General features: G+C 48.2%; 1 long non-coding RNA gene across 2 annotated transcripts in view; it reads right to left on the bottom strand.

Moving 5' to 3' along the window:
- Window positions 1-15,503, bottom strand: part of LOC136794492 (uncharacterized) — a 142,510-nt gene that overhangs the window by 31,791 nt on the left and 95,216 nt on the right. For both annotated transcript variants that reach the window (XR_010841346.1, XR_010841347.1), the window contains exon 3: window positions 952-1,094. This is a non-coding gene — a long non-coding RNA (uncharacterized lncRNA). The remainder of the gene's footprint in view (window positions 1-951; window positions 1,095-15,503) is intronic.

Genomic DNA, 15,503 nt, shown 5'->3' on the forward strand with positions numbered 1-15,503 from the left:
GGGCTAGCTGCCAAGGGACCTTGAACCAAAGAAGGAGATGATTAAAGTGGTGAACGGTTTGGGGTCTGGGTCTGGCGAAGTTAGTGATGAATCCTGCCCTCTGCTGTGGCCCAGAAGAACAGGGCTCCAGGATGCCCAGGGAGGGTAAAACCCTTCCTGGAAGTCATCCAGGGAACCTAGCTGGCACCTGGCTGGCCTAGTTTTAAGTCCCCTTCGGGTGATCTTTCCAATAGCCTTTCCTGGGGAATAAAGACAGGGACAACAGTGAACTATGCAAATGAGTGACCTGGGAAGTGCTTTGAGTGGCAACAAAAAAAGGCTGTAATCTGGAAGCAGAACTGGCTACATCATCTTGTCGGTCCCTTGGTTACAAATTGTTAAGGATTTCAAGATGGCAACAGTAAACCAAGCCTGGGGCCCCTCTAAGCACAGAGTCCTGTGCAACTTCAGAGGTTGCACGCTCATGATGCTGGCTCTGTCTGGGGGTCAAGACGAGAGCAGGTTCTTATCCAAAAGCACACAGTGGGCTTGCAGTGGGGCTCCCACACTCAGAGGGCTCACAGTCAGTCATCTCTCTCTCTGGCCTTGACAGGTGACAGCCCAGCATTCCAGCTCAGGCAGCTTATGGCTCTTGGCCACAGGAAAAGAATAAACTAGGGAGAGGAAACCTGAGTTCCAATCTTGGGATTGGAATTTTGCTTTCAATCCGATGTAAGAATCACTTAACTTCTGGGTCTTGGTTTTATGGCCCATATTAAGTGTTCAGTAGGTATTGTTTCTCTCCCTTTCCATAAAGAAGCCCCCGTTGTAGGATCTCTACCGCATGGCCTCTATCTGGAGTATGTGAAGCAAAACACAGATTCTAATGATGGGTCTTGAGTTGCAGAAAGAAGTCAGTGAAATGCATTTGTATCTTGGAGAAAACTCCAAATACTCGTTCGCACTCCATACCTTGCAACTTCACTAGAAAAGTCATCTTTAGCTCTGTCAGAGATGTGTTTGAAGAGATTTCAGGTCTACGCTTGGCTCTTCTGCTGACTCTCTGTAGGACCGCAGGACACTGACTTCCTCTCCCTGTGCCTCAGTTTCCGCTCCTGTAAAATGTGAGAATATGACAAGGTGATCTCCAAGGTTCTTTTCTGCTCTCAGTTCTGCATTTCCTTGAATCTGTGAAGTAACTGGTCCAGCATTGCATGGTGTCATCACATGATGTTGGGATGAACTTCTCTGGCTCTGTCATTAGAAAACAAGCTCACTGAGGTCAAGAATGATTGTGATCTGTCTCTGAACCTCCAGTTCCTGGCACGGCAGTTTGCACTCAACTGAGTGTTGAATGAACAGAGACATCAATGGATGGATGAGGTCTGGGGGGGGGGGGACGGACACACATCAAAACAAATGAGCCATGAAGTGAAAACAGAGATATGATCAGAAGTGAGGCCTAAGGGGAAGAAAGAGAACCAGGGCAACATCATATGGAGGGAGATTGAGTACTGGCTGACCAACATCTTAAATAACAATACAAAGGAAACAGAAACTTTAAGGCTTAAAGGAAAAAAAAAACACTGGACTTCATAATTAGGAGGTCAGTGGTGACTTCTGAGAGAAGCCAGACTGCCCAAAGTTAAGGAATGGGTGGGTGATGAAGAAGTGTGAACAGCAGACGTAAATGAATCAAGAAATTTTGTGGAAGAGAAAGATACGAATGTCACAAAGCATTTGGAAAAACTGAAACAAGAATCATCAATTGTTTACTGGTTTGTTTGCTTTGAGAAAAGGAGAACCAAAATATTTGTTAATCGAGAGGAAGGAGAGAAGGAGGAAGAGACTGAAGATTTTAGAGAGTGAGAGAGGAGGCAGTTGATGGATTTATGTCCTTGAAGAGTCAGGACAGAGAGACAACCAAGGGCACAGCTCTTTCACCCCCGCTCTCTGCCACCTGCAAATGTGACAAGTGTATCACCGGGTGCTATAGAGGGAAGCCAGACATCAGAAGGGGGTTGGGCAAGGTGACTTTTAAGGTGCCCTCCCACCAATTCTGTGACCACCGTGTCCATCCATCCCTATTGTGCCACGTGGCCCACAAGCAGATGATGGCAGACAATGTGAAGAACATCTTTGAAATACAGTCCAGTGCCCACAGCATACCCTGATCTACCAACAGCCCTGACTGATCAAAGAGGAAATGAGCCCTTGGAGACAAACTCCACCTGTTTTGGGCTGTGGCCCAAGGAGGGAGAGTGGCCGAGTAGGAAAAACACCAGTTTGGGAGTCTGGAGTCCAGATCCAGTCTCTCCTTATCACTCTCTAAGTGTCCTTGGGTACTTCCGTTCTCTGTGAGTTGCAGTTTTCCCTGGAGAAACAGGAGTGTGAGATCAGTGACTGGTTTACTTCTATGTTCTCTGACTCGAGTTTTTTCAAGAGTCATCCTGAAAGAGCTGGCACTGTCTCTGAGGTTCTTGGGCAGTTCTGCACTTCGTGTGATCACCACATACAATGGGCAAAACAGGTCCCATGAGGGTAAAGCAAATAAGTCCTCCCTGGCAATTCACACTCGTGTCACTGCAGAGCTCACAGTATTGGCACTAGCTCCAACAAGAAAACCCACATACTTGTCAGTGACATTCTGGACCCTACCATTTGGGCTGTGGCACCAGCATAACAGAATCATGTTTGGCGAAGGAAAGATCATGTCTGGCTTTGTGCTAATGACACTGAAGAAAGTCAGTATTCTTCGGGGGACTGAATTCCTAACTGACTTCCAAGTTCTGAGTTCAGAACTAGGTTTGGCCTTTCTTGACAAAGCTCCCCCAGGATTAAAGGGAGTTGATGTATCTTTGTCATCAAACACATCGCGACAAATTAGTCATTCACTAATTCATCCAAAAATGCATTGAGCAACTGCTTTATTCATTAAATGTATGTGAACTGATGGATGGATGGATGGATGGACGGATGGATAGATGGATGGATGATGGATGAAGAGACCCAGGATCTGGTTCACTCACCAGCTGGGCATATGAGACAGGATTTGCTCTCTTACAAGTGACAAAAATTTAAAATTAAGTAGCTTAAGGGAGAATTAGAAAGGAAATGCATTGATCTATGTATCTGAAAACTTATCAAGAGTTTGCAAAAGTTCCTCTTTACCTTGCAGCTCTGGTTTCTTCTGTTAGCTTCATTTTTAGACAGTCTTTTCCCCAGTGGCCAGGCTTACCCCCAGCAGCTCCAGACTTACGTTATTCTAGCTTTGCAACCCCAAAGGAAAGAGCGCCTTGCCCCGAGGAGTGCTAGAAAAAGTCCTCAAGAGGATTTTCACTGGCCCAGCATGTGTCACGTGCGCATCCCTGGACAGATCCTGTGGCCAAGAGGGTCCGGCGCCGAGTCTGAGTCCTGGGCATACCCACAAAGTCCAGAGGTGATGTCAGCCCCAAAGAAACCCCACAGACTGAGAGTAAGGATAGGGTGGGTTTCCCAGAAGAGAAGAGAATGGATCCCCGGCAGGCAAAGTCCTCAGATGCCCTCTCACTGGGTAACTAAATATAAGGCAGTCCCTTTGCCACTTAGAACCTCTCACTTTCCTCCCCGGTCAACCTCACCACACAGGCTTCTTGTGATCTGAAAGCCCTTTGAGAAGGTGGGGCGTATGCTTCTCACTGGTCATTTATTAACAAGCACCACGGCTCCTCCTCCCTCTTAAAGCTTTCCCCAACATCTTGGCCTCCAGACTCTTCCCTTTTCTGACCTAGGCCACTTCACATTTCGTGTCATCCAATGTGACAACTGATCATTAGGTGTATCTGAAGCAGAAACAGTACCTAGACTTTTGTCTGGCCCAACAAGAAAGAGTGCCATGAATAAGACCCTCTCTCCCCACGCAGGAAACTCGCAATCTAGTCAGTGACAAATCTTGCATTGCTCTCTAATTGCTCTGTATGGAAGTCTAATCTCCAAAACAAAACTACCGGCTCCCTGTGGGCAAGGCCAGGCCTCACCCTTCTCTCCTGTCACCCGCATCCCTCCAGGCTGTATCACCTTGAGTGGACCAGTCATGGGGCCTTGGAGCCCCCAGCAGTGAAAGTGCTGGAAGCCTGACATGCTAAAGGACACTCATGTTCCCAGCAATCAGGACAGTCCTCCTCTTTGCCACCTCACACCGCATGCCCTGCTTCCCACGCCGCCTCATTCTGGGCCCTCGGTCACCACATCACAGTCACCCTCACCCCCAGCTTGACAGTGACTTCCATCTTTGGTTCTGAAGTCACTGGAGCTGTGTGGCCCTGGCTGTCCTTTGCATGCAACCATTTCCAAGCCAAAGGGAGGAAGGATCCTTGTCTAATCTGTATCAGACCATCCTGCCAGGCCAGAAACAGAGTGGTAGCTTCGTGATCTGCTGCTGCAGTCAACAGATATGTTCTTAGCGTCCACCGCTCTGTGCCCAGAACACGTGCTGGGTTAAGTGGTGAATGGCGGGCAGGGCTCTGTCCTCCAGGAGCTCACACACCAGCAGGAAAGACCATTGGCCCCTCACCCAACCCTGCAAGAGATTTTCATGCTCCCTAGTGATCCCTCCTATCCATTCATTGGAATGGGGATGAAAGGAACTTGGTACAAGTAGCCGGGTGTCTTGGTCATGGTACAGGGGAGTAGGGAGGAGAGGACTGGAGTGACCTCATGATGGGCGACTCAAAGCGGTCCTTCTGTGTCCTTTCTCATCCAGGTCCCTGGACTAAACCCAAACTCACTCTCCCTCACTCACTGCCCAGGAGGTGTTGGGGCAGCCACTGGCCACATGCTGGGGCATCTTGGCTTTGGCCTTAGCCATTTTTTAAAATTGGGGTATAGTTGTTTTACCATGTTGTATTAGGCTCTACTGTACAACGAAGTGGAGTTCCTGCGCTATACAGCAGATTCTCATTAGTTATCTCTTTTATACATTTTAGTGTATATATGTCAATCCCAATCTCCCAATTCGTCCCACCTCCTTCCCCCTTTCATGCCCATACGTTTGTTCTCTACATCTGTGTCTCTATTTCTGCCTTGAAAACTGATTCATCTATACCATTTTTCTAGATACCACATATATGCGTTAATATACGATATTTGTTTTTCTCTTTCTGACTTACTTCACTCTGTATGACAGTCTCTAGGTCCATCCACGTCTCTACAAATGACCCAATTTCGTTCCTTTGCAGGGCTGAGTTAATATTCCATTGTATATATGAACCACATCTTCTTTATCCATTCGTCTGTCGATGGGCATTTAGGTTGCCTCCATGATCTGGCTGTTGTAAATAGTGCTGCAATGAGCATTGGGGTGCATGTGTCCTTTTGAATTATGGTTTTCTCTGGGTATATGCCCAGTAGTGGGATTGCTGGATCATATGGTAATTTTATTTTTAGTTTTTTAAGGAACCTCCATACTGTTCTGCATAGTGGCTGTATCAATTTACATTCCCATCAACAATGCAAGAGGGTTCCCTTTTCTCTGCACCCTCTCCAGCATTTGTCATTTGTAGATTTTTGGATGATGGCCATTCTGACTGGTGTGAGGTGATACTTCATTGTAGTTTTGATTTGCATTTCTCTAATAATTAGTGATGTTGAGCATCGTTTCATGTGCCTCTTTGGCCTTAGCCATTTGTTTAAGGCAGCCATCAGGACTCTCCTGGGAGGTTCCTGTGCCCTACTGCTTACCCCACTGTGTCCAAGTTTGCAGTGGGTACACTCGGAAAGCCTTGCTCCCCTTGTATCTTTCAAATCAGCACAGGCCTGAGTGCTAGAGACCAGCTCAAAGGACAGCTCATGGGCAAGTCTAAAGTGAAATAAAGCAGCCAAATTGAACTGAGCCAAACTGAATGACCCTCTCCTAGGCACACAGGAAATGATTTTTTTTTTTTTTTTTCAGTACGTGGGCCTCTCACTGTTATGGCCTCTCCCATTGTGGAGCACAGGCTCCGGACGCGCAGTTTCAGCGGCCATGGCTCACGGGCCCAGCCGCTCCGCGGCACGCGGGATCTTCTCGGACCGGGGCACGAACCCGCGTCCCCTGCATCGGCAGGTGGACTCTCAACCACCGCGGCACCAAGGAAGCCCGGATTTTTTTTTTTAAAGGAGGAATATTTCCTGACCCATCTGCCCTTCACTGAGTATCCCTTGAACTCCCGAAGGTGAGGCTTTCCCTGGCAAATTTCTGCTCTTATCGCCTTTGAACTCACAGGTGAAATTAATCCCGGGATCCCAGTCCCCTTCTCTCTCCCCCCACCTCTTCTTTCTGACATTAAAATCTGTTTCTGCCTTTCATATCCACACAGGAGGGGGCAGAGCTCCACTAATGAATGTTTGAGAAGCCCTTTGAGATCTTGGATGAAAGGCACCTTATAAAATACAATAAAAAATAATAGGAGTAATTACTAGCTGGGCTAATCCCTGTAGGATAATTTGAGAGCTTTCCTCAGGCAGATTCTGAATTCATGCAGAAACACATGGGTTCACGAGGCAAAACTAATTTGAGAGTTCGGGGGCCATTGCTACGCTTCTCCCATTCTGGGATCGTGTACTAGAATCTTTCTGAAACCTGAGGTGCATTGCAGCAGGCCAGAGCTGGAAAGGATCTTTGAGATGATCTGTCTAACCTCTTTGGTGTGCAGATGACGCCAGTGAGGCCCAGAGAGGCGAGGTGACCAGCTCAAAGTTGCACAGCAAGTGTGAGAGCTACAGCTCTGGAGGTCCAGTCCCTGGATATCCCAATTCGGGGGCTCTTGTTACCCCATTCTCAATCAATATCACACCCTTTCCCATCTCTGTATACTGATCACCTTCTATTGCAGAGCAGAGCATTGGAATAAGAGTCAGATAGAGCTGAGTATGAATCCTAGCATATGAAAGACAGTAGCAGACAAGTAAGCCTCAGTTTCCTCATGTGTAAAATGGGAATAATGATGCCTTCCTATAGAGGTGCTGTGAGGAGCCAGTGAGAAATGCACACAGGAGCACCTGGCATGGAGCACGTGTTCAGTCAATGCTGCTTGAACGAATGCTCCAAGAATGAGCCTGGCAGTGCCAGGGTTTGACCTATAGTTCTTGCTTTATACAGCTATGCTCAGTCTGTATTTAATGAGCACCTATTATGTGCTGATCGCTATGCTAAGCTCTCCAGGACGTTATCGCATTCAATCATCATCCCCATCCCCATGAGGCCAGCAGTGTGAAATAGAGGTTTGGGGAGGTTAGCTAACTTGTGCAAGGCCACACAGCTGAAGAAGAGGCAGGACTTGAACCTGTGCTCCCAGCCACTATGTAACACTGACTTCCCTTATGAAAAGAGGCATGAACATTGTTGGAACCACAATGGAGCCGGCAAAGGAGTCTCTGCTGTGATACAGGGAAGGAGTGATGGATGGGACGGGAACAGTAGTAGCCTAAGATGATCCACTGAAGCACTTTTAACTTCAAGGTTATGAAAGTAACACTCTTCTCCTTACGTCAAATTATTTATTCTGAGGGCTGCACTGATGCAAGCCACACGATCTCCCTCAGGAAGGGCAGTTAGTAGCTGTAGCTGAATTTGGAATCAAGAAATCTAGGGACTTCCCTGGTGGTCCAGTGGTTAGGAGTCTGTGCTTTCACTGCCGAGGGCTCGGGTTCAATCTTTGGCTGGAGAACTAAGATCCCACAAGCCGTGAGGTGCAGCCAAAAAAGAAAAAAAAAAAAAAATCTAGATTCGGGTCCTGGATCTGCTCCTTAGAAGCCAAGTACCTTAAGCGCTCTGCCTTCAGAGTCCCGTGTTCCTGGTCTGTATATCAAGGATAACTCTTCCCACTTTACCCCTCCAAATGGGCTCTTTGGAGTCTCAAATGGGAATGAACATGGAAGTACTTTGTCAGTTGCAACCTTCTGTACAAATGTAAATCACTGCTGTTACTAGTGATAGTTTTAAGCCATTCCATGTGATAAAGCAAGTGGCTAGGGTCCCAGGCTGGTGGTGGACTTCGGGAAGACTGACTCAACACAGCTGGCAGGCAGGGGACAATATGCATTACCGGTCTTCGAAGGACAGTTTAGCGCATTCAGAGCTCTGACCTCAGATTATGTGATTGGAAGAGGGCACCTTAGGGGCCCAGCCCTTTGAAATTCAATTGTAAACCTAATGGGTTCCATTTATTTCAGGTTTCATCTTTGTCCCAGATGAGACCCAAGGTCAGAACCTGTTGTGTCACATTCTCTGCTTCTGTATGTGTGGAGAAACCAGCCCCTGTGAAAGGCCACTCACTGGGTGAGGCTGGCAAAGGAGGAAAGAAGCTGATCTGAGCATCATTAATCACTCCCGGGTGATTTCTTCATCGATCAAGGCTTTCCCAAATACCGCCTAGAAACTAGAATAACCAGGACTGTGTCCTTCTGAACTACCCTCCTCAGGATGGATGGCTCTGCGTCACCCTCTCCAGAGATTTCCAGGGCTGATCAAGACTGTCAGAGTTAAAGGGAACTCCCAAGTTGCCCTCTTCCAGCCTTTGGGCCTCTTGGAGAGAGATGGGGTGCTCACTCCCTCATGTAGTCGGACACTCTCCAGCCACCATCTGCCTCCAGGTGATTCTCTCTCACTGCTCATGGGGTCTCCAGCACCACTGGTATCATGTCAACTTCAAGACACCCCTTCCCAAGACTAAATTCCCCATATTAGAGGGCTGAGATGATATAACCAAAAGTACATGGCTTTAGGCATCAGAAAGAAAGGCTTGAATTCAAACCCTGGATCAATAACTCATCAGCTGTGTGACTTTGGGAAATTTAATTAACCTCTCTGAACTTCAGTGTGCTTATCTTTAAAACAAATAATAATCATCAGTACCTTTCTGGATTGTTGTCAGGATCCAAACTAACATAGAGAACGTGCTTGCACATAGAAGGCATTCAATAAGCACTAGTCTTTATATGGCAAGACTCATTCATTTTAGAAAACATGTATTGAGGGTTTACTTTGTGCCAGGTTCTCTGCCGGGTGCTGCACACAGGAGAGCAGAATAGAGGAGTGGAAAGGGAATGGGCTTTGGTGTCAAAGACCTGCGTTCTAATCCAAACTCAACCATTTACCAACCTGGTAACCTTGGACAGTGGACTGACTGAACCTCCCTGGACCTCCCTTATCTCATCTCTGCACAGGGATGGTGTGGGTGTTAAATGAGATGATGTACATCAAGTGCTGAACCCAGGTCCTCGCTCAGCATGAATGCTGAGTAAGTGGGAGCTGCACTGCAAGATTCAGGGATGTTGAGTACGTGAAGAAGTTAATGCAAGGTCGAGTTCAGGCAGGACAGTGGATATTTTATTATGTAGAATTTAAAATAATCTTATTTAATGTTATGGTTCCTGACACTGGACTCTATGGACTGTTTCCTTTGTCTATTTATTTTCACAGGGAAATAGACTCTTGAATATAGAGGGACAAAGTCCTGTCCCTTTAGCTTTGCCGTGTTGTCTTTGAGAATAGAAGGGGGTCAAGGCTGGGGTTCAGGGCCAGCTCCATCCAGCTTCCGTTCAGAGCGGAGAAACTAAGACAGGAGATCAGTTGTGTAGGCAGGACATCAGGGAGGGGAACGGGGAAGAGGGGGCAGAAAACTCAGTAGGCACGAGGGCTCCCTGGCCCTGCACACACACCTCTGAGCCCATCCCTGGGGGTCATGCCCAGCTCAAGAACTGCTCAGGGCTGAGTCCATCCATCCAGGGCCTCTGTGGGGCTGAGAAAGGCAGCAGCTGACAGAGGCATCACACTAATCCTAGTCTTTCTTTTTTTTTTTTTTAAGATTTTGTTTTTGATGAGGACCAGTTTTAAAGTCTTTATTGAACTTGTTACAATATTGCTTCTGTTTTGTGTTTTCGTTTTTTGGCCATGGGGCATGTGGGATCTTAGCTCCCCAACCAGGGATGGAACCTGCACCCCCTGCACTGGGAGGCGAAGTCTTAACCACTGGACCGCCAAGGAATTCCCAATCCTAGTCTTTCTTTGTTTGAGCCACTGGACCCGGGAGAAGCCAGGGGGACGGAAAAGAACAGTTTCATTTTGTCCCTATCCTGGAATATCCACGCAAAGTGCCTGTCCTGCTTCTGTTTCAGGTAATATGGCAAATCAAGCCATGCTTCTCAACCTATATAAGTCCTCTGGGGTTGTATAAAAATGCAGATTCTGATTCTGTGGGTCTGGGTGGAGCCGAAAATTCTGCTTCTCTAAAGAGTTCCCAGGTGATGCTGAGGCTTCCCTGAAACTCTCTGCCTCTGAAACATATCAAAATGTTAGAAAAAAATCTTTAAAAACGTATTTTTAAATCAGCGGAAGAGACTTCAAGGAAGGGGAACCTAAGGCCAGGAGTGAAGCCGGCCCCCAGTCCAAGTGGATGCATGTAAAGAAACGGTCACATTCTCTGGGGGACCCTGCACAGCCTCATGACCTAGAACTGCTATGCACAGAACTATGCTAGGAATGGGGGAGGGGTGACACCCAGCATTAATTCTGTACCCACGCAGGCTGGGGAGTCACACTGGAGACCCCTCCACGTAAAGCCAGGATTCAGGAAGGGCTATACCCTGAGGAAAATGGTGAGAGATAAGAACAGCAACCGCACAACAAAAGAAAACCCAAAACAAGGAAAAGTGTCTGTGCCAGCCTTGATTTGGGGTAGTTGGAGAAAAAATTGTCCTCTGAGATTTGAGAGCTACTGGCTGACCCTTGCTTGACGCAGGAGTCTGAAATGACATGGTAGACTGGTCTTAAAACTCCCCTAAATTATCCTTTGAATTTCAAGTGGACCCTGGTCTAGTTTATGTCCTGATGCCCAGTGCAAGCAATCACAAGTCCTCCTGCAGGAACGCACCTCAAGGCAAACCATACAGTATTATCATAGGATTCCCCCCAAAAAGGGCCTCACAGTCCAAATAACGCATCCAAGGGAACAGACCACCATGAGTGAGAGGCAGCAGAAAACAGCACTCTGTAGAATCAGACCCACGAAAACTTCAGATATTGGGATATAGACGATTGAACAATAATATTAATATGTTTAAAGAAATAAAAAGAAAATTTAAAGTGAGGAAAGTGTAAGAGACTATAAAAACGACCAGGAAGATTTGAAAAAATAATCAAAGTGCCTACTAATGATGATTAAGTTTCCCTAGCTTCCTATATTGAAGCCAACACATTTTCTATTAAAGAAGTTTGGAACGTGCCCATCCCCTCCCTGGCCATTAAATGCAGCCTGTTCACACCTGCCCTGTGTCAGCGGCAGGGAATGTTATTGCAAATATTTTTCCAGAATCATCCCTCTGCCTGGCCCGTCCTGTCTTGAGCTACTCCTCCTAGCTCTGGGATTCCCCAGCTTCCTTCTCCAGTTCCCAGTTCCTACTTCTGGCCCTCTTCCTTATTTAGGTGACACATCCAGACATTCCCTGGGTCCCCTCCCAACTCCACATGAGCCCCTCTTTCACAGTGGGACCCTCGGTCCCAGTGTGAGGGGTGGCAAACGTGACGGTGCTAGCAGCAGTTATAATCTCACCCCATTCTACCACCACCACCTGCTTACCTGTTTACAAAGCACCTTTCATGTCCGCCAGAGCACTATCGTTCTCACAAACAGAGAAGAAGGCTCAGAGCCATCATCAATCGTCTAGAAGTCAACAGAACCAGGATACAAAACAGGACTCACTCCTGTGCTCCCATCTTGGCCCCGTGCTCGTTCTGCTGCTTCACAGCTGCCTCCAATTACAGCAACGATCACTCACCAACCAGTGCTTTCTGCTCCCTTGTTATGTCAAACCCTTACCAGCCTTCATTGATCTGAATTGACATTTCCTTAGTCCTACCCAGTTGGTTGGGAAGTCTCTGGGTCATGGCCAAATATATATTTATGGTCAAGAAAATGTCAGTTTAGGTCCCATCTATCTGAAGATAATCTGTCTCTGGCTCCAATCAGTGAAGACATAAGGACAAGTTGGCTCAAGTAAACGTCAGTGAAAGCTTAGCAGAGAAGCGGTGTGGGAGTGAGCCAGGGTCCCATGCATCTTCCCTTCCCCGTCTCAAGGCAGTATCTCAAAATCCCACAGAAAAACATTTTTTTTAACTCTCATAAACATGAAAGACCACGATACATGACAGTATGGGTATATACTACGGATACTAGGCAAATTGTGAAATTTCAGTTAGGGTTCTATTAGTTTTACTCCCGGGAGATTTTCCAGCCAGAAACTGAAAAGGAAATTTATGGGCGCCCTCTTGTGGGAAGATCTAGCACTGCAGGGCCGCCCCCAGCCACCCCCTGCGCGTGGGGGGAGCTGACGGAGACAGGCGCTGTACTGCCCGCCTTTGCGGAGTCTGCATTCTAGTGGAGCCAGGTTGGGGAAAGGTACAAGCAGGTAAATGGGCAAGATCCTTTCAGATGGTGAAAGAACATAAAATAGGGTGATGTGATAGAGAGTGCCTGGGTGGAGGGGGTCTGAGTAGGGGTACCAGTTGTGTGTTCAGGGAAGGTGGCTAGGGGAGGGGATGGCTGAGCTCAGCCCCCAAGGCAAGAAGTTACCGACCACGTGGAGATCAGGGACTAGCGTCCCAGGCAGTGCAAAGGTCTGGAGGCTGAAACGAGCTTAGAGTATCTGAGCACAGAGAAACCAGTGTGGCAGGTGACGCAGAACAAAGAGAAGACCACCAGGCAGTGAGGGTAAAGGAGGAGGCATCTCTGGGAACACCCACCTCACACAGGTGGGAAAACGGGGTCTGTTGTACATTTTCAGAACATCTGATTCTCACCCCTGCACCCGCCCCCCATACCAGGTCCTTCAGCAAATCTAACCAGCTCCAACTCAGACCGTCTACTTCCCTCCTCTCTACAGCCACTGGCAGCCCATTGTCCTCCTCTCCAACAGCAGCTTCCTAATGGATCTCCTTGCCTCCTGCAAGGCATTCTCCCCTCAGGAGAAAAGTGATCTTTTAACTGTAAATGGATAGTAGCTCACCCTTGCTTAGAACTCTTCAATGACTGTGCATTTAGAATAAACCCAACTCAGGCCGTCCTTCTCCTTCTCTCCCTCTGCTCCAGCCATAGTAGACGCTTACCTCTTTTCTGCCACAGGGCCTTTGCACTTGCAGTTCCCCCACACCAAGAATGCTCTTCCCCTGGTTCTCACCAAGTCTGGTTCTTTATCATCCACCAGGGCTCAGCTTAAACTTCTCAGAGAAGGCCCCAGTTTACTCCAGAGCCTATCACCATGTTGATTTCCCTCAGGGTACCCACCACATTGTGTAATCATTTTATTTAATCATTGTTTTCTTGCTTTTTGTCTTTTTCCATCTCGTGTTTTGACCTCCATGAAGGCAGAGACTATACCACTTTTATCCACCACGGGATCTTCTGTGCCTTCAAGGTCCTGGCATTCAAGTGATATTTGTGGAGTGAACAAACGAGCCCCAGGAGATGGGAGCCCATGAAGACCTTAGTGATAATGTAGCCCAGTAGTTTTCAATTTTTATGTTTAGCACAGAACCTCCTTCCAAATGAAATCTTGTACAGAACCTCAGTGCTGAAACAGCAGACGTGGGCCCTGCCCTCCTGGTTCTGTCTTTGTGCCACCGAGAGCCCTGAGTGAGCTGAGGGTGCTATGGGCTCTTAAGAAATCCCCCCACTCCCACCCCCACCCCCACCCCCGGTGGCTGAGTTGTCCAGAACGGCCCCTCAGCCCAGCATTTCTCTGGCTGCTGCCTCTGCTTTGATCCTTAGAACAGAAGCAGGATGGAACATGGCATTTCAGACTGTCATAAGCAATTTAGGAAGTGCTTAGAGTTAAACGTTTTGGAGGAAATTTACACACGGAAACATATTTGGGAACCTGATGATTTACTCCTGGGGTGTGTGTGAGCACGGTGGTTTTCACTTCAAAGAGCAGCAAATGATTGTGGGCTCAGGCAAATTGGGAGAATTCCCTGGAAGCCCTGTGTACCCAGGAGAGGGGGGCATGGACTACCCGCTTCTGACACCAGGCAGCACAGCCCAGTGGGCCCAAATGGAGCATGAGACAGCAGAGGCCAGGCTCACGGGGCATCTGGGTGCCCTGGGAAGGGGCCTGTGTGTGTTGGACATCTTTTATGCCCCACTTCACATATCCTAGGCTTACCTTGGCCGTTGCTGTGGCAATGAGCGCTACAATAATTACACAGACTATCTCTTGCTTTCTGATGGCTACTTATTAGCTGTGTGATCTTGTGCAAGTTGCTTAACCTCTCTGTCTCTCACTTTCATCATCTAGAAAAGGGGGGTGATAATGGTACTCCCTTCATATGGCTGTAGTGAAGATTATACGAGTTAATACACGTGAAGTGCTTGTAACAGTGCCTGGCACAGAGTACGTACTACCAAAGAGAGAGACGTTACTATTATTATTATTATTATTATTATTACTCTATCTAGGGCTGGGCGCTAAAGGAGGGAGATGGGTCTCCTAACTCCGAGTCTGCTAAGTTGGGGCCTGACTTGCCGTGGATGGAAGTTGACTGCAGCCCTCGGGCCTATGGTTGGGAGTGGGGCAGGGGAGGACAGGAACTACCATTTCTCGAACATGCAGAATCTCAGAAAACTCTCACAGGGCCTCAGGGAGAAGATACGCCTGCTATCTCCTTTTTAGAGGTGAGGAGACCATGGCTTACAGAGGTAGCGAGAGTTGCCTGAGGTCACGTGGCCAGGAGTGGCTGACCAGGGCTCCAGCCAGGCCCAGCGAGCCTGGACCTGGTGCCCATGGACACCGTGGGAGGCTGCAGAGGCTGGAGAGGAAAGGATGTGTCCCTATTGCTCCCTGATTGGTAGTGTCCAGAGATGGTGGAGTGGTGCCTCCCAGCCCTCCAAACACAGGGGATTGCCTGTCTGGGCTGGGAGGAAGGTGGGTCCTGAACACTGCCTGCCTGAGGTACAACCAGCAGGCCGGGCTCTGGGGGATGAGGGTGGGGAAGGGGTTGTTGGAAAGAGCACTGGGCCAGGCAGGAGTCAGGAGCCGTATTTCAGGCCTGGCTTCCTGTGCAAATACCAGCACCAAAAACAGGGCCCTCCAGGCAACAGTGCTCAATCAATATTTGTTGAACAAATGGATGAATGAACCAATGACTGAATGACATGGTCCCTGCTCTTGGGGAGTTTCCAACCTGGAGGACAGACTCATGAATGTCATTATAGAGCAGGATGTGCTGTGTCACTTCTATGGGGTGGCTTGCAGGGGCTGCAGGAGTCAGCTGAGGAAAGTGCCCTGTGAGCCGGGATGTATTCCAAGAAGGGAACTTGACTGGGCCTAAAGGATAAAGGTGGATCCAGGTGGCAGAGAAGAGTGGCAAGCACAGAGCACTGGCAGACCTGCACACAGAGTGCCTCTGAGGCAGGAACAGTTCAGCGTTTGAAAGGCATGTGAGAAGGTGGCTCGATACTGCACAGATCTTTATACTCTGGAACATATTCTGCTCCAGCAAGCCCCTCCCCTCC

Source organism: Kogia breviceps, chromosome 7, assembly GCF_026419965.1.
Source record: "Kogia breviceps isolate mKogBre1 chromosome 7, mKogBre1 haplotype 1, whole genome shotgun sequence".
Taxonomy (NCBI): Eukaryota; Metazoa; Chordata; class Mammalia; order Artiodactyla; family Physeteridae; genus Kogia; species Kogia breviceps.